This window comes from Corvus moneduloides, chromosome 2, assembly GCF_009650955.1.
Source record: "Corvus moneduloides isolate bCorMon1 chromosome 2, bCorMon1.pri, whole genome shotgun sequence".
Lineage (NCBI taxonomy): Eukaryota > Metazoa > Chordata > Aves > Passeriformes > Corvidae > Corvus > Corvus moneduloides.
Window position 1 is genome coordinate 42,818,371 of NC_045477.1, and position 18,853 is coordinate 42,837,223.

Consider the following 18,853-nt stretch of genomic DNA (forward strand, 5'->3'; position numbering starts at 1 on the left):
GTGAATACCTACACTGTGGACAACTACAACTGTTCAAATGATCCCTGCCACTTGTGTATTTGTGCCTTATTTTCTGCATATAAATTGAAGATAACTATGTTGTTTCCTTTTTCTAAGCCTGAATAGACCACATGCTCCCAAAGTAAGGTCTTCTCTCATTTTCTATGCAAATGAGGTTTCAATTGGAATGGTTCAACCATAACATTGGTATGAATACATTCAAATTTTTAAGAAATAAACCACCAAATTGATTTTAATAAATTATTTTCCTGACCCAAACTGGAATGTCTTTTTTTTTTTTTTTTTCTGATAATATCAGTTTCTCTTCAATTGCTCATATATATATGCAAGTTGCCAGGGTATCTCAGTGTCAAGATACATTTTATAACTTTTAACACTCATGCCATTTCGCCAACTGCATCAACTAGAACCAGACCCTAAAGCAAAAAGATAATATTTTTCTATTGTTTCATCCCCCTCTAGAAGGCAGGTACTGCACTTTGCTGTTGCCACTGTAAAGCAGGCATGTGCAAATTAGCGCTAAGACAAAGCACCTGAGTGATTTTAGACTTTGCATAATTTGCTGAGAATGTGTCTCAATGAATGCTTTCAGAAAGCAGAAGGTTGAGGACCTCATAGAATCATAGAACACTTCAGTTCACCATTAGCCAGAGAAGTAAATTTGGACATGTAAACCTCTGATTTTCAGTAATGCAGAGAATTTAAAATTTTGTTAGTTTTGGTTTTTTTAATTCTGATATTTTTCAGTCAGTAACATTTGAAAAATAATGTTAAACTATAGGAAATGATTAAAGAACACTAAATGTAAATCCCACTAGGCTTGAATTATATGTTATTCAACCTAATGAGAACCTCTGAGTGTTTTCCAAAAGGTGGATGGGTAAGTAAGTGCAACAAATCAAAAAGAAGCTAAGATTTCACCCTGAACAACAACGCAACTGAAAATGAGCTACCAGACTACCATGTGGTGCTAGAAAATCATCTGGCTTGCTGTGAACAAGAGCTTGACACTGCAAAGCTATAATCTCTAAGTGACTCTTGCATGAGGGGGCCTAAGTGTAGCTGACTGGCTGATGTGTTGAGCAGGCTGGTTTGGCACGGAAGAAGAAATTGCAGAAGGGTGTCCACCCACCAGAAAACATGAGTAACCACCCTGATGCTTTAGGATGACTGACTGCACGAGGGAAGTCATATGCCACGCTGAGGTTTTATTTTGCTCTTTCAGGAGTGTTTTCATATATGAACAAGTTTTCTGACAGTATCTTTAGAACAAACACCTCTGTAATACTGTCCAGTGAAAGATCTGAAATGTCAGAAGGAAAATGAGAATGAAGTAGGAGTCAAAAAATGTCACCTAATTACAATTAAGCAAAATATTTGTTCCAACAATTCAGGAACAATATATTTTTTAAACACAACTTTATATCAAATAATTTTGATTATATTTTACTAATTCTAAAGATTTCAACTTTAGAAATAATTAATTACATATGTATCCAGGGTTCCCACACATATTCTGTGGGCCTGGATATCTAAAATTTCCTGCCATGAAGTGATATGGGAACCAGCAAGAGATGTGTCACAGTTACCAAACTGAAGGTATTGGGTTTTTTTAATTAACTCTGTGGTTAATATCTCATGAAAACTCTGCCTCTTCATTGATTGAATCACACTAAAGAAGAAGAACAGAGACATTTTAACTAAAATAGCACCTTTTTCCACCCAAAAAACTCTCAAAAACCTTGAGCTTATTTTTTCAAGACAAAATTAATGCATTATTACTTCTCAATTGAGTTTTAACATTCTAAATTACAGTTATTACTTTTAATTTTAATTTCTAAAAAGTCAGAACTTTATATAAATATTATAAAGCTATTTGTGTTGGATTATAAGTAGGAGAAGCTTAAAATTTTTCAAAATTCTTTTCTTTATGTGAAGGTACTTGACAAATTTGAGATAACTTTTAGAATAATTCCCTTTCTTCTCTGCAACAAGCTTGCATTTTCCATACATGCAACATTTTTTATTGCTATTCATTTAAAAACTTTCGGACACCTACAAATTAGTACCATGTAAATACCAAAAGTAAATTACACAGTCCCTTCTTGATGGATTCATCAATATTTATCCTTTAATTCATATCCCAACTGAAATTTTGTCCTAATTATAAGCAAGCAAATAATAAGCTTCTTTTATCAGGCCATTTTGTCATGATAGCTGATGAGTGTTCTAAGATTTGCACTTTTCATAAGCCTTCTAGCACTTGCCTCATATGTCACCTGGTCTGCATGGAACTCATACATATAGCTATTTTATTACCTGCTAAGCATTTTGGTTACAGATTCTAATCTGTAAAATAAAGCAATCTCTCCTTCTAGTCACAGTCTCCTAGCAACAAAGCTTACTTCCTTCAATTCTGTATGCCAAAGATTTTATGGATACTTAAGCTTTTTTGTTTTATTTCAAGCAGTCTGACTTTTTCTCAAGAAATGCTTTGTTTCCTTAAAATGCTATAAATCAATGCAAGACCACAAATAGGCAATTTTAAACTTCTTTCATAAAACAAAACAACACTTTAACACATTTATAATCTTAATCAAATTCAGTTGGGCCACACACATATTAAGCTTTTATATTCGGTATATAATGCTGGCAGTCTTAGATAGCAATAGGAGAAAGTTCCGTTCTTAAAAGTGCAAGAGGAATTTGTAGTTAGTAGAGTAACAAATGTCTCAAACTGAACTCCCTTCTCCTTCACCACACAGAAAACAGTTTTCTTCTATTCATTGATGGTTCTGCCATATAAGACACCCTAAAGTAGCAAGTCTTTATTGATAAAATTTTATTTGCTACTTATCATCAGATTTGGTTGAAGATTTGGTTTCTTTGTTCTATAAGGCTAAGTATTGAAGGTGAAACATGGAAAGCTCACGAACTGTTTCCTTCCTGTCCTGTGGCCATTGTGTATGCTGAGTGCTCTCCAGTTCAGAACATTACTGTGCTCCTTTCTGTTACTGGCCCTTGACGCTGAGAGACCAGGTCAGTAATTCTCACCCATCTATCAGATCAAGTGTATAAGAGGTTTGAATTCTGCTTATCTGGTCATCTTGAGGATATCAAATATCATTATATTCATGCTGTAAAATCTTTCTGTTATCATGCAGAAGGTGTATTTAACACATGGCAATCTCCCCTGCTAAAAGCAGAAAGCTTCACAATGTCTTTGTTTATTAAGCATGAGCTTACACGGAGACACAGAAAGACTGTGGCTGTCATTCTACCACTATCTTTTCTTCTTTATGTTCCCTCAAGTATGATTCTTTCTTGATTATTCTTTTTTTTTTTTCTTCTGATTTGGCCAAAATTTGAAAAGGCTAGCAGTCTCAAAGATCTTAAGATTCAAAGGGGTGCTGAGTTGAGGAAAAATCCTTCAGATACTAAGCCTTTATAATGTCCAAGATCACAGGAAAGAGAGAGATACCAGATTCCAAGTTTCATTAGTCCCAACACCTAGAGAAATACTAATTCTTATTAGAAATTGTCAGAGACTGTACTCTAGTCTCAGGTCATTTTCCAGGCTCCCAAATACTTTTGGCAAGTTCATAGTGTTTTAAGAGGTGTTTTTAAAATATTTTTCAGGTTTGTATAATTTTTTTTTCCAGTTACTGAACAGTAACTACCATGATGTATTTTCCTTTTTGCCTAGTTTTTTTCCTGTATCCCCTCTGGTTCAGATCATAATCTGCAAATCCTGCATATCCCAGTATTAGGCAAGCTAACACTTTTTTTTACTGAAGTGAAGTTTCAGAAGATACTTGATAAACTGGTAGCCTTCCTACATGGTTTTGCTGAAGAAGAATCCTGTATGTTACAGCATGGTTGTCTGAGCCAATTTTCTATCAACACTTTAATTATTGCTATGACCTTGTGTCTTGTAATCCAATATTTTTGTACTACACTTCTGTCTATGGCTATGGCCTTGGAGCCCTCTGTTGCTCACATAATCCTTGTGATGCCTGCCTTGTTCTGTAGAATATTTCTGCAGGAGATTTCCCTGTAGCAGCTTCAGAGAAATAAAAACCAGTGTACCCTCTCTGATTTGTGCCATCTGAACCGAAGCTGACTGACAAATTTTCTATTTTTCTATTATTTTATGCATATAATGCTGGAAAGATTATTATTTTTCTATTATTTTTCAGTTTGTCAGTGCTAGAATGAACTCCAAGGATATTTACAGGCAACTTATTACTAGAAAATTTAACTTGAGTTCTGTCTCTTTGTAAATTATGATCAGTTCTGTGTCAACCTCTTTAAGGAAAAGATTTTCCATCACACCTTGATAGTTCCTTGTTGAAATGATGAGGCAATCAATCTTACTGTAAATCCACTGACCCATCACTCATGGAAAGTCCATTACCTAATTGCTTTATGCTTGAAAAAAGCATGTTCTTACTGTAAAGTCACAAGAGTCACCATCCCCTGCTTTTCGTCTCATCACACTAAAGCGTCTGGGAACAATTAAAGCAGTCTGTGGAAGCACTTGTCAGGGCTCCTCTCCTGAGGACACAGGGCAGGGCTTAGCAGTCAGGGTGGGTCCCACAGCCCCAGACAGGGAGGAGGGCATCTGGGACAGCCAGGGAAGCCCCAGCTCCCAACACTGACCCTGGGGATAGGGATAGGGATACAGGTGGGCCAAGCTGGGCTTGGCTCAGGTGAGGGCCCATGGCTGGCTGGAGTGATGCCTTTTCCTGGTCTTAAAATCAAGAGTCATACACGGTTAGAAGGGGAAAAGGGATTTTACCTTGGTATTTATTTTAAGGATCCTTAGGTGCACACCTCCAGGTCGAATGCACTGAAATGCACACCGCAATGCACACCCCCAAAAGATCTGGTATATCATTATAGGCTTTACTAATTAGCATATCTATCAAAGATTCCCCAATGAGAGGCTCAAGTGAGCCTCCCTCCCCAAGGAACCTTCCCCTGGAATGTGTTCTGGAGAGGACCTTGGGGTCTGGGGCACACTGATCCCTAGCTACAAAGCTTCTAAAATGTTTAGTCTCTCAGCTTGACAAACAAGTCCAAGAATGTAGGCAAAAAGCACTAGGAATACAGAAGTTGTAAAAGGTAAAACAGGGGTATAAAAGAAAAGGCAAAAAATCTTCATGGCATCAGGAGCAGAGATGTGGAAGCTGGAGACCATTCCTTTGTGGCTTTTCTAGGCAACACCTGACATCCCCAGAAGCAGCCATGGGGTCCTGTGCTGTGGGTGGGGTCAGGGGGAGACCAGGCAGGTCTCTTAAGGCTGCTGATGCACTCCAGATCCTAGTAAGATGTCTGGCAACACCTGAGCTGGAGACTGCACCTAGCTCACCGACTTCAGTAGGCATAAATGAACCCGTTCTCCATGCTTTTATTTAAACCCTTTTTCAACCAGAGCTCAAGAGTGTTTTCAGCTCCTCAGTGCCTTCTGGCAATATTTTCTACACAATTTTCAGCATAAAGGGAGCCTACAGGAAAACAGTAAGAGACTCTTTATCAGGGAATGTAGCTGTAGGTCAAGGAATAATGATTTTAAATGAAAATATGGTAGATCTAGATTAGATATTGGGAAGAAACAGGTTTCCCAGAAAAGTTGCCCCATCCCTGGAACTGTTCAAGGCCAAATTGGACAGAGCTCTGAGTAGCCTGGACTAGTAGAAAGCATCCCTGCCTCTGGCAGGGGGGGCTGGACTAGATAATCTTTAAAGGTTTTTTCCAACCCAAACTTTTCAATGATTCTATTACTGATGTCTTCAGTCCTGGGTGGATTGCAGCTGACATGTGCTTTTCAGGAGAGTGCATGAACAACAAGTCTATATTGTGTTCTGGGGAGCAGTGCATATTCTACTTGTTCTGTTGTAGCCAATCCACTCTGCAACATAATATATGGAAATGATGGGTCCAGAACTGCTACCAACAACTGTGGCACATCCAGACCTCACATATGAGATGTGCTCTGCACTGGACACAGAGCAAACAAGTGCCAGACTTAGGTATTTTGCATATGATGGCCATTATCTGGAATTTCTGGATAGTATCTAGTGAGTCAATTCCCAAAGCAGGAAGGTGACAAAATGCATCTTATAGAAGATTGGAGAATATGGTTGTCATGCAGAAAGCAGAGCCTGATTCAGCGGCCTAGGAATCAGTGGTTCAGCCAGGAAGGTGAAAAGCTGATGTCTATTGCTTAATTTTCCAGGATTTATTTTTTAATTTTTTCCTCCCAGAGAAAGGTTTCTGAGAGTGAGCTGAATGCAATGTCTATGCCATCACCTAGAGCAAACAGCTCTATGTAATCGCTGTGATGGACTATAAAGTACTTCAGAATGAAGCCATTGATTGGAATTATTTTAGGTACCTGAAATAACAGTTTAGGATTGTTAGAAAATTGATCCACTCTTCAAACAAAGTCCCAAGTTATGCAGAATGCAAGCAGCCTGGATACATAACCTTAATCCTCCTAGGCTGCCCATGGGAGGGGGCTTGTAAGTAGATGATCTTCGAGGTCCCTTCCAACCTAAACCATTCTATGATTTTATGATTCTATGATAACCTCTCTTGCTTTTTTAAAATGTCATCTGACCCTGGAAGAAGGTAAAGGTCTCTCTGCAGAGCCATCTTATCCTTGCCTGCAGGGCCTCATCTGTTTGGTGCTCTCAGAGCAAGCCTAATGTCCAAAATGTGTCTGCACACATGCCCATCTGCCAATTGCATTGTATCTAGGGCACTGCTGATGTTAAGGACATCTTAGATTCCGGTGGCTGCTTTGCTTGAAAGCTTCTTTTACCCAGGTCTTTCATCTTTTTTCATATCTGTTTGTACGTGGACTGTTTGCTATGTCAGGATAGGGTGAAAATAAATACATTCAGTTGCTGCTGTTGGAAATCTCTCTACTTTGAATACTTAAATATTCATCAGATCCAAGAGAAAATAAGCATAAAGGTAATTAAGTACTTGGGACACATATGAGGAGGAAGAAAAACTGAAATTTTGTCATTGTTTTATTATTTTAATTTTATAGTGAGTGTTCAATGGAAAATGGCAGAAAATTAGGCTTTCTAGGTGAGTTCTCTAATCAACACATTTTAGACTTGTGGTTCTATTTTCTCTCTCTCCACTCATTTCTGACACTAAACTGTGCCAAGTTGAACAACAGTTTCATTGAAAGGGACTAAGAATCTTCCCCTCACTTAATTCCTCAAGGTATGTGTAGGATAGGATATCTTAATGTTTAGGTCTTTCTTGTGTGGTAAGAGTTCAAACAAAATTCATACTCTGCTGTAAGTGTAGGGAGATTGCAGCTTCCAATGAGAATTTTTTAAAGTTATTTTGTGTATCAGAAATTTTCAAATTATTTTCTGGCAGAGGCAAAGATCAAGGAAACAATCCAGGGTAATTAGGCACAATGCAGGTAGTCACCTGAAGGAAGGATTCACTTGGTTTCACCTTCTCCTATGCTGCAGCTCTTCTTGTGTTCAACAGATTCTACTCCCCAAGGAAGAGAAAAAAATAGTCCCCTGAAGAAAAAAAGCATATCCACTACTCCTTATATGCCTCTTCTCTCTGAAGTGCAGAAATTGCTTTTCTTCCAGTCCACATCCTAGAGAACATCTGTCACAACTTCCACATCACAATCTGACCTTTTGCAGTCGTCTTCTGGATCAGGCTTCTTTTGCCCATGTTTTCTAAGTCCCTTAATTCTACATAGCCCCTCTGTATTTAGGACTCTTTCTGTTCTCTCACGAGTTCTAATGACACCTTGGTGGGGCTGGAATTCACAGTGGTACAAACCTCTTATTAGTGATGGGCCAAAACAGCTTTTCTGTGATCCTTGATTTCATCTTAACAGGGAGGACCATGAACCCATTGAATTTCATAGCAAGATTTTATTCAGCCAAGACTTAACTGTTCATGAATGTTAGAGGGGTGAATACAACATATTTTGCTTTTGTCTCTTTTTATGGATTTCTTTTACAGACTTATCATTTTCCACATATACACAGCGTGATAGAAATCATAGTTTTGTGAACATGCCTTTAACAAGTTCAGTCATCTTACAACAATCTTACAGCATCATTAAACCTCACTGATAGCTCTGATCTCATTAAATCACAGTCTACATCACTGATATTAAGAGTATAACAATCATTTTCCGTAAATGCAAGATGTCTGAAAGATTTTCCTCTGTTCTATTAAATTTTATTATAACAAAAGATAATACATTTAACAGACAGAAGTATTCTATCAGTTTTATTATGTCATTAAACCTTAAATATCTTCCTGCTTTCAAGAAATGAGAACAGATTATGCATTTAGGAGGCTTCATAAACAAAGCTTAAAATTCATTCAACAATTAAGAAACTAAAGAAAAAGCTTTTTTCATATATTTTTCCCATGGTTTCTTTTTTTTTTTTTTTTTTGCACCCATTTACAGCTAATAGGAATCATTTTAAGTGTATATGAGTGGAAACAAACCTAACTTGGGCTTCACTATGTAGGCTAAGATTCTTTCTCAGATATTATTGCCATTCATCATCCAAAGGCACACTGAAAAAAGCAGCTCTGTCTGTAAAGAACAGGAAACAGGAACAGCAAAGCACAATTACACCTACAAGCGTATAATATAGTCAGAATACAGCTAGGCAATACATTGTCAAAGTTAGCTGCAGAAAGCTACTGTGATGCATTATTTCTCACTTTATAAGAGCCACTTCTGAGTGGCTATAAAATTTAAAAGTGCAAAGCTCAGGAGCTTTCAAAATGCAGGTCACTACTTTGTTGAGGAGATTAAGTAACTTTCACAACCACTTAAAGTAATCTTCTTTCTGATGGTTCCAGAAAGGCCTGTGAAGAGCAGGATGTAGTTGGGGATCACCACCCAAGGCTTAAATAAACAAATTTGTTACTAAAAGCAGTCACCTCTGACAAACAAGCTGCCCCTCGCTGGACTGAGAGGGTGTGAGGAGCACACAGCTACACCTGGGCATGGAGCACAGGCAGGACCCCCCAGGGCTGGCGGGCAGAGCACAGATGGGGCCCCTCAATTCCTCCTGGGATGGGACCACACGAGAGGCAGATGCTCATCCTTGAACAGTAGCAGTCACAATCAAGTTTCTCTAGCTAGATACAAAGAGAATGCCTTTTGTTGTTGTTGCTTTTGCAGAGGGTTTCATTGAGATAGGACAGTCTTACCCATTTTTAGGATAAGAATATTCCAGTATATTGTGAAGACAAGAATTTTAAAAAGTGCAATATTAATGCATGCTGGATGGTCCCAGGATAAGGTATCAACTCAATGACTGACTGGGGAAATCTTGATTTTGTATTCAGGTATGAAAATTTTGAAATCTGACTTAGGACACCTAAGCTTCATTTTGCATGAGAGCCTGTGTAGCTGAGATGAAAAGGCTCCAATAAGATAGAAATTTGGGGATACAGTGAGGGGACTTGTTTGTTGAAAATACTATTTCACCCCCCCCCCAAAAAAAAAAATACTTTGGTCAAATTATTTTACTCAAAATGCATGTCTTGAAAGAAGCAAAACCCAATATGGTCCCTGTAATAGTCAAGCTCCCAGTCCAAATAAAATGAAGGTGCCACAACATTTCACAACAGCATAAGAAAGAGCTAGAGTGATGGCAGGACATGAATGAGCTTCGTACAGAGATAATGAATCAAGCTGGGAGTGAGGGAAGCTGGAGAACTGAACAACAAATCCAAAACGCAGTGTCTAATGCCTGATAGGCTGGTAGCTAGGAACATTTATTTTGAAAGATTGCACACTCAGGTAAAGCAGATAAACTCCAAGGAATAGAACTGGAATTGAGCAAACTAATAGAGCTCTGATTGTTTCCCTATCTGAATAAAACAGAAAAGCCAAGATTGGATATTTTGAGAATTCCAGTTCTACAAGCAGAATAAAATTTGCAGAGATATCAGAAAGACAAACCACTGAGTTTTCTGAGCAAATTGGCTTTCTTTAATCACTATGCAGTTCCAAAAGGAAAGCAAACAACTTTCAGAGACTATCAAACAGATGTGAAGAATGAAGCTGGCTGAAGGGAGAGCTGGTATTTCTCTTTCAGTTTTACCTTTGTAAATCAAAAGTTGGAGAGGATTTTGTAGTGTATGGACAATTCTCAGGCAAACACTAATTAAAAGTTGCGTATCTGAATAGAGAGATGAGGTATTTCATTTGAAAAGATCTGTGAATGATTGCTTTATCTCCTTCATTATCAGAGTGTGTTAGAACTCAGCTGCATATTTCAGATGCATCTACTGTTTCACTGCATACTAAGTACTAGCAAATATAGACTTAAACCACTAAGATTTAACTACTATACTGTGGGGAATGGTGGTAGTTTAAATTCCAGTGATAACCAGAGGACATTCCAACAGATGCTTAGTGTCTGTAATTAGTGTGGGAAGCAGACTCTAAGCAAGAGTCTTTAAAGTTTAAATCTCACAAGGGAAGGATAAAGACTTAATATGAGGGAGAAAAAAATGAAAGAAGGGAAGATCTTACCTGACAGTTTTTTGGTTGTTAATTGTAATTCTGTCCTGGCTTCCAGTGTTCACAATGGGATTTTTGGTACCATAGTTTTCCTGAGGCAGACCTACATTTTTCATTCAGGCCTTGATTTCACATTGTATGATTGCATATAGTGTGCTCTTGACAAAGGCATCTCATGGTGCCTGCAAAGTTGTGTTCCTATTATTTCATGTGCTTCAGACCTCATGTATAGCATACCCCAGAACAGAAAGTGATCATTATTCTATTTGGATGTAGTCTTAAGAACATCAAAACCACTTTTACAGGTGCCTCTGATAGCAACCTTAGCCTCATCATTAAATAGCTATTGTAGATTATGATGAATTTAGTACTGCTGTCCAACTGAATGTAAAAACTCTTCCCAAGAAAGGGACACCATACAAGACTCAAATTGCTTTCCCGTAATATTTTTTATTTTTATTCTTCAGAGCAAACACCTTATAGGGAAGGATTTTGGTTTCAGCTGCTCTCACCTCTTTAGCTGGCTGGTATGGGCTTATTGTCAGGAAGTAACTCAGTGTCATTGCTGATGCGTTCCACCTACTGGATTCCCCAAATCTGCCAGGCTCCATGCCCTTGCCAGTGTCCTTGCTATCTGCCTACTGGATGTAATTTGAAATACAGAACTTTTTTTTTTTTTTTTCCTTAGCAAACTATTCAAGGTTAGATTTTGCACCATGCTATGCAGATTTGTAATAGGAGATAGTTGCTTGGTAATTACTCCTGTTAATTAGTCATCTAGGGTTCAAGAGGATTTGATTTAATTGAATACCATTAGTTTAGTACTTTGTAAGGATGGGGATATGATATTCATTTACTCTCCTCTGGAAAAAAGAAAAATAGATGCTCTTTACCACTTTTTAACCTTCATTTTCAAATATCACTATCACAGATTTTGACCACATTGCAGAGCTGTCATTTAAGTCCATTGCAGCAGACTCTATTTTTCCTTGCTGTTTTAGCAGTACCATTTGAAAGACTTTACATATTAATTGAGCTCAATGTGAAAGGTATCACATTTTTTTAACATCCATCTAAGTATTTACGTTTAAATAGATCTTGGAGTGAAAACCAGCAAAACTATATGAAATAAATAAAAGGTTTGTACTAGAAGGGAATGAAGAGGAGAATGAAAAGTGTGTCAAATCAAGATCCAGTATTTCACTTTTTTTTTCATTCTGACTCCGAAGATCTTCATCATTGCTATGTGGCTTTGCTGCCCTTCCGAAGTCGATCCACAGAACCTCTGCCATCTGCCACTAACCTTCTTTCCCTGAGGACCAGATTCTCAGCTGATGCAAAAAGTGCAACCCCAATGATTCCTTTACACGCGACCTGATTTTGATTCAGACTTTGCCTCAGGGTTGCTTCATCTACTGTCATCACTCCTGTTGTCAGACCTGACACAGGCTGAGTCTCTCCCAGAGGCTTGGCAAGGAGTGACCTTGGCATCCTTGCAGAGTTCCATTAGCTTCAAATCAGGTCACCCTGTAGGACCTGGTTGTAGTTCTGGGACATAAGTTGAAAGCTCTTCAAGAAAAATATTTAATCTCATTATGCTCTGAAATTTCATCTACAGAAGCTTCAAGGTGAAATGGAGGTTACAGTCACACAGTAATGCTCATTGCTTGATTGTTTCACACTTCAGTAATATTACCCTTTTTTGTGACTACTGCTTCCAGAAAATACATATTATTATAATCTTTAAAGACTGTTCAAGACAATGGCAAATATCTTGAAAAAAAATACCTTCAAATGGTCTTCTGATCTTTCAAGAAATGTGTTTTCTCAGCAGAAATCCACTCATTTGATGACATTAGTTAACTGCAAACTGGTGGACCCGTGATTACATCCCTTTTTTAGCAAAATTACAGGTTTTCCTGTGAAATTTGCATTCATGGATGCATCTCCTAACATTTGTTTTTTGACACTAGTTTGCAAATACTCCTCTCTATAAATAGCATCCTCAAATATCTGTAAAGACGAACTAAAATAATTCTGAAATCCGTTTGGTTTTATTACTTTTTCATGCTCTCCTTCTTCCTTTAGGTCTTCTCTACCCATCCTGTTTTAAATTCTCCAGGCTGGAGTGGGAAATGAAGCCCCTTCCATAGGTCTCCTATTTGTAGGTTTCTGACTCAGACTATGAAGGTCTTCCCTTACCCTTGGAGGGGGAAAAAGGGATACAACAGATGGTTCTCTCTCTTTTTGACTACTTATTTGTTGAGGTCTGCATTTTCTTTTTGGAACTCCTTTCTGATGAGTTAGAAAAAAAAAAGCCTTATATCTGCAGTATGTTTTACTTTCTGAAGTGGGTTTTCTCTGACAACCCCAGCTGTAGCACTCATACCACTTTTTCTCCTTATTCAGTTTTTAAAAGACAGAATTTTTTTTTTTTTTTTTTTTTTTTTTTTTTTTTTTTTTTTTTTTTTTTTGTGAAGTCAGCTTGGCAGCAGTGCTTATTAGCTCTTTCCTCATTTGCTGGCCATTTCTCATTACCTGTCTCTTTCTGCACTATGGAGAAGGCACACACAGCACCCTATTTTAGTCAAGAGACTGCAGCACTAACAAAAAATACATCACTAGGCTGGAAAAATTTTAATCCTAGCTTTCATTAACAAGCAAAAGAGGGAAGTCACGGAACTCATGAATGAAACTGAAGATAAAATATAAAAAAAAGACAATGCAGCGTCATTACCTATAGTCCCCCAACCTCATAAACAGGCATTTGCTTAGTTCAGTTTGAAAAAAGCCTGAGAATATAGCAAGAATAATAATTTTTATACCTTTTTTTCATGTTTCAATAGCCATTGATATTACATCCGTGTGCTACCAGATAACTCAAAACACAAATTTTATCCAGACTGAGGGCAGGCAAGGGCAGGAAGGAAGGCTTGCTGGCATTTCTTCAAATGAGCACTGAAGCATACAATACAGTGTTTAAACCCTTTTATTTTCAGGAATGTAGGAAAAGAGATAATGCATTGAAACTTATTCCAGAAGAAAGCCTGAGACTTCAAAGTCAGCACAGCAACATCTTTTGAGCAAAACTGACCATACAGAATGAGTTTAAATTGGCTTCTTACTTCATTTCATGGGATTTTCTTTTGATCTCATACCACAAACCTAAAGCCAGATTTGTTCTATGATCACACTGGAGCCTAAATCCATTGACTAGTAAAGAGTTTGCAGGGATGCTCCCTGTTCCAAGTAAGCCCTAATCTCTTGAGAATAACATAAAGAATTAATTTTCTGTATTTTTTTTCAGGGCAGAACTCTTGCAAATTACCCTAGAAAGATTGCCTTCTGGATGTGCTGAGACATTCCTCATGCTAAACATTTAATAAATTTTTCCTTCTGTATACCTTGCTTCCTTTTATCCCCAACAAGTACCTAGGGATCAACTGAATGAGCAATAGAAACCTTCATCTTGTTATTTTTTTATTTGCTTTTACTCAATGAAAAGACTATTGACAAGTCACCTTTTTTTTTTAAGAGAAATTGCTAGAAAGTTTTGAAAGCAACCTGCTTCCCAGCAGAAGAATAGTAAAGTGAGAAAGACTTGCAGCAATATTTTTGCTAAATAATGCTTTTTCCTCTGCACTGTGGAAAAGAAAGGTTGCAAAGGCAACCTTTTCTTAGACACTCAGATTTTGGTGATGTTAGCCAAAGAAAGGTTTATGCCTTTCCAGGAAGACCCTCTGATCACTACTGAAGACACAGGGAGAGGTCATAATGAAAATTTGAAACAAAAATAAATGTTTTTACACTGATCATTTCTCCAGAAAAACAGGATTTTTTCTCAGTCTGAAGTTGAACAAGTGCATTTTAAAGTCTCAGAAATTGTCACAGGGCCTGTCATATTCCAGTAATTTCTAACAATAGCTCCATTTACTAGGTAATAATGCAGTTAAAGCCCAATGTCAAAAATAGAGACCAAAAGAAGATCCCGCTTTTGCAAATTGTCATGGGAACATTCAGTAGTGTCTTCAGAGAAAGTCTAAGGGGCACATTTCTAATGGAAGTCTGCAAATGACAAACCAAGAGGAGTCTGTTAGGGAAAAAAACAATTGTAGTCAAAGATAATATGTTTGTAAAGAGATTTCAGACTTTAATTAAATTAATAAATATATGGTTTGATTAAGAAGTTTTAACACCTTTAATTTAGATTTTTTTTTAAAAATGTTATTGGTATCATATTCCAATAGCTTAGAGAGAAAAAGAAAAACTCCTGGATCAATCATAACAAAAAGGAAAAAAATACCAATTATTTTAATTTTTACTGATTTAAAAGTTTATTTTGTTATTTGGGAAAGTGGCCCCGAGAAAGCTGATTGACAGAAGTGCTCTTGAACTCGTATTGTTATAAGTGTCTTCCTGTTCTTCAGTTTGGTCTGTAATATGTTTCAAACACAAGTGATCATCTTTCCTGCAGAAGTGATCTTCAGGGACTGCTTTTCAGCATGCTTTTATGTTTCACCTAAGAATAGCCAGACACTATTTAAGCAGTAAAGGACCATCAACAGGAGACGACATACTTTTGACGTTCCTCTATGTATGAAGTGTAGAAATTGCATACCTTATAAATGCCACAGAGTTTTTCATAAAGTGAAGGTAGGTTCTTTCCTCAAGTATTATTTAATAAGGTTCTTGGTGTTTTCATCAGAATTGTTTTTTTATTTTAAAAGCTGTTTTAATTGGTAAAACATTGCTGTCTATTCCACCCAGAACACTTCTTTTGTCTTCCTTTGTTCAGCTTTTCTACTTCTACCACCTTTCCTTCTGAAAACTTGCATTTCTGATTGTAATTTTTCTTATTTATCTGTTGTCTTGCTTTCGATTGAATGCCCATCTCTTCATTCTAGAAAAGTTCCTGCCTGAAACAACTACATGTGCAAAAGGAGCAATGAATTTATTATGGGAACTTGGAATACTTCCATCATATTCAGAATAGGTAATCCACCTCATCCGTTAAAACATAATTACCTCATCATAGATGATATGCCTCATTTTTGTCTAGCTTGTTATCTATGCCTTTTTTAATTTTATTAAAATGTCTCTGAATAGGTTATTTTATTATCTTGCCCTTTCTTTTTGCTATTTTTACTCAAACATCTCTGAACATGGTATTTATATTGCCTTGCAAATTCTTTTTGCTTTATTTACTATGGATTTTAAATTTTCATTTCAGGCACTAAGATGCATCACAGTACTGAGTATACAGCACAAGTTTATTGACAGCAGCCAATTCAGGATCAGTGCTGTTCTCATCTGGATTTGGCAGGGCAACTGTGTTTTAATATATTTATGATATAAAAAATAATATTCTCTGAGCTTATTATAAAATCCACTCAATAGCTTAGAGACAATCAAGGAGCTCCAGCAAAACATTCCTCACCATTCTAAGCCTCTGCCCCCCAGTCTTTTGTGAGATACTCATTCGTGTCTCTGATCTGATCAGTTTGCATGGCCCCATAATAGTGAGGTCAGCAATCTCTAAGATCAGGGATTTCTGGTAATACCAAGGAGCTGAAGAGACTTGAGGGAAAAAATAAATAATTGGGTATCTGAAATAGTGTTGTTCAAGTAAAAATATGTGACAGTCATCTGATAACTCGTATTTTCTTTCTTTCTTCACTTCAGACTGCATGGTGCACAGGAACAAATGACATACTTCTCCATGAGAACTGGACACAAATACCTGTAGCCATTTACAAAAATTACCACGCTACGAACCTTCCCCAAGTACTTACATTTGCAGTTGTGCAATGTCCTCTCCTCAGGTCAGCTTCAGCTCCTACTCCTAAGGGAGTTATTCTTGTCACATGAATGCTTATGCTTTGCTGACTTTTGTACTGACTGTTGAAAGGCAATTGCAGGCAGTGCAAAACAACGCTCTGATTAACATAGTTGTTATGATTTGAGCCAAGAAGGCCTGCTGGAAGTTTTTCCCTTTCATTTTTGTTCACTTTTGGACTGTGTTCTTAGGAAAAACAATCCCCATTTCCAGCGAGTTTAGATGATACCTATATTTAACACTTCTGTCAAACTGCTATATTGAGATCCCTACTAACTTTAACTGCTTATGTAAGACAAATTATTGGACGCTAGCTGCAAGATAATAGGTCCTTTACACAGACTAAAGCAATGCCCTCTAATTTTACTAAATAAAAACTCTGTAAAGTAGTGTTCATTAACTAGCTCTAAATGTTTTCTGACTAATCTTTCCATGCACTACCGATCTGTAATATGCTTCATAAAAAATTATGGTTCAAAAGGTTCAAAAGAAACTGATGAAAATTTTAAAAAGCCAATTCTTTTATAAGAATTTTTCCTAAGAAAATGCCATTTATCTCCTTTCCAGAAATAGAAAGGCCCCAGTCATCAATGAGGGTGTCAATCCAGTTCACTTGACACTTTCTTGATTTTGAATGTGGTGAAAAGAGAATATAGCAGAGTATCAGAGAAAATTGATTTATTTCATAAGAACAGGCCTGAAATATTATATAGAGGTCTCAGTATCAATGCATAATTGGTATCATGTAGAACACTGGACTAATGGATTAGATCTAAATAAAATGGATCAGCAGTGTGCTTCCAAAGTGAGATTCATGCTCTTCTCTGGATTCTCAAGGAGTGGTCTTTGGAGATCTTGAACTGTACCACCTTAGATGAAACTAAACTGGACGAGGAGCTCCAGAAGAATGGCTGATACACTCCATCAACCAATGGTCACTCAATCCACCAGGCCAAAGTAGAATTAGCCTGAAGTAAAGAAAGAAAAAAAGCAACAAAAAGCCAAAATGAAAAAAAAGACTCCAGAACTTTACTGCCAGTTGTTTTCCTTACAGATGGTACACTCCAACTGGTCTGTCACTGTGTGCTAACATAGGAACAGCCAGCTGCTACTCCTCTCAGAGTTACAAGTCCAGTCGCTTCATAGGAGCAGCCTGAAGGTATTTAGAACATTGCTTCACATCTACCTGGGATACATATTACACAAACATTTTCTTTCATCATACATGATGCCACAATTGAATGCATAAAGAAATTAATGAAAATGAAAAACAGTCTTAAGCCTAAATAAAGAAGTTTGACTACCCAAGGTGATCATAAACTATGAGACTTCTGCACACCCTCTGCCTGTGCATTATACAGGTAAACACTGTGGTTGAACATCAATGAAAGTGGTTTGGGGTTTTGTGGGTTTTTTTAGGTTTGACCTGGTAAAATTTAGTCCTTACAGTATGAAATAAATGAAAAAAAGTAATCAGAAGAGGTGTATGTAACTGTATACACACTTGACCAGTGATGGCCAACAATTGAAACATGTTTTACCCCTCAGGAATAACAAATAAAATCACCCTCAATATTTTATACCCCGGGCAGCTTTTATTTTCAACTTTTGAACTCCTTTTTCATTGCTACCTCTGAGGAAAAACTTGCCTCAGAACAATGTAAGGTAAAGAGGGAATGGCAGCTTGAAACAAGAGAGGATTGCCACTTTTCATCATAAGTCTGCCAAGCTGACAGCCAGAACACATTACCAGCTAGAAAATTGTCCTTGGAGAGGCGTTTTGGTCTCCTTCACCATGAGCACATGTGCAAAGGTTGTATTAGAATGCATTTATATATTTTGCTTTTAAATATGTTGTATTTGTTTGAGTTCAAGTGATGTCCATGGACTCAGTGTACATCTTAAGAAATCTTCCCTGTCTCGTCTCTCTCCCAGTCATTTTTACAAGTGAGCTGCTCATGTCCCAGACATTCTTACAAAGGGTGAAAGTTTCCAGATGAAACCTCAAGTGAACTGTTCCCATTATGGTTCAGTAAATGCCTTCCCAGATTCTTCCACACAGAAGAAACCTCATCTTCTCCTTTGGAGCCTATTACATACTCTGTTTGCAAATGTTTTTTTCTTTACCTACCATTCAAATCTTATCCTGCAGGAATAGCTTTTAAGGCAAGTAACTTCATCAACAATTATGAGCAACTACTTGAGAAAAATTTTCATGTTTTCAAGGGGATCTATAGAAAACATTGTGTCTTTACCCTACCAAGAGGAAAATTCTGTAGGCATGAACAATACAGTAAGAGAATAAAAACAACCAAACACAAAACAGAACAAAAATAAACCAAAACAAGCAAACGAGTCCGATGGTAAGCAGCATTTTTTTCAGGAGGCTGATATAATTAGGTTCCTTGGAGGGCCACGTGCCTGATGAATTGTCTTAGTAA

General features: G+C 37.3%; 1 long non-coding RNA gene across 1 annotated transcript; it reads left to right on the forward strand.

Moving 5' to 3' along the window:
* The first annotated feature begins 14,650 nt into the window (after positions 1–14,650).
* On the forward strand, positions 14,651–16,356 carry LOC116439574. The gene is made up of 3 exons (XR_004238197.1): positions 14,651–15,229; positions 15,481–15,569; positions 16,259–16,356. It is a non-coding gene; the product is annotated as an uncharacterized LOC116439574 (long non-coding RNA).
* Positions 16,357–18,853: the final 2,497 nt, after the last annotated feature.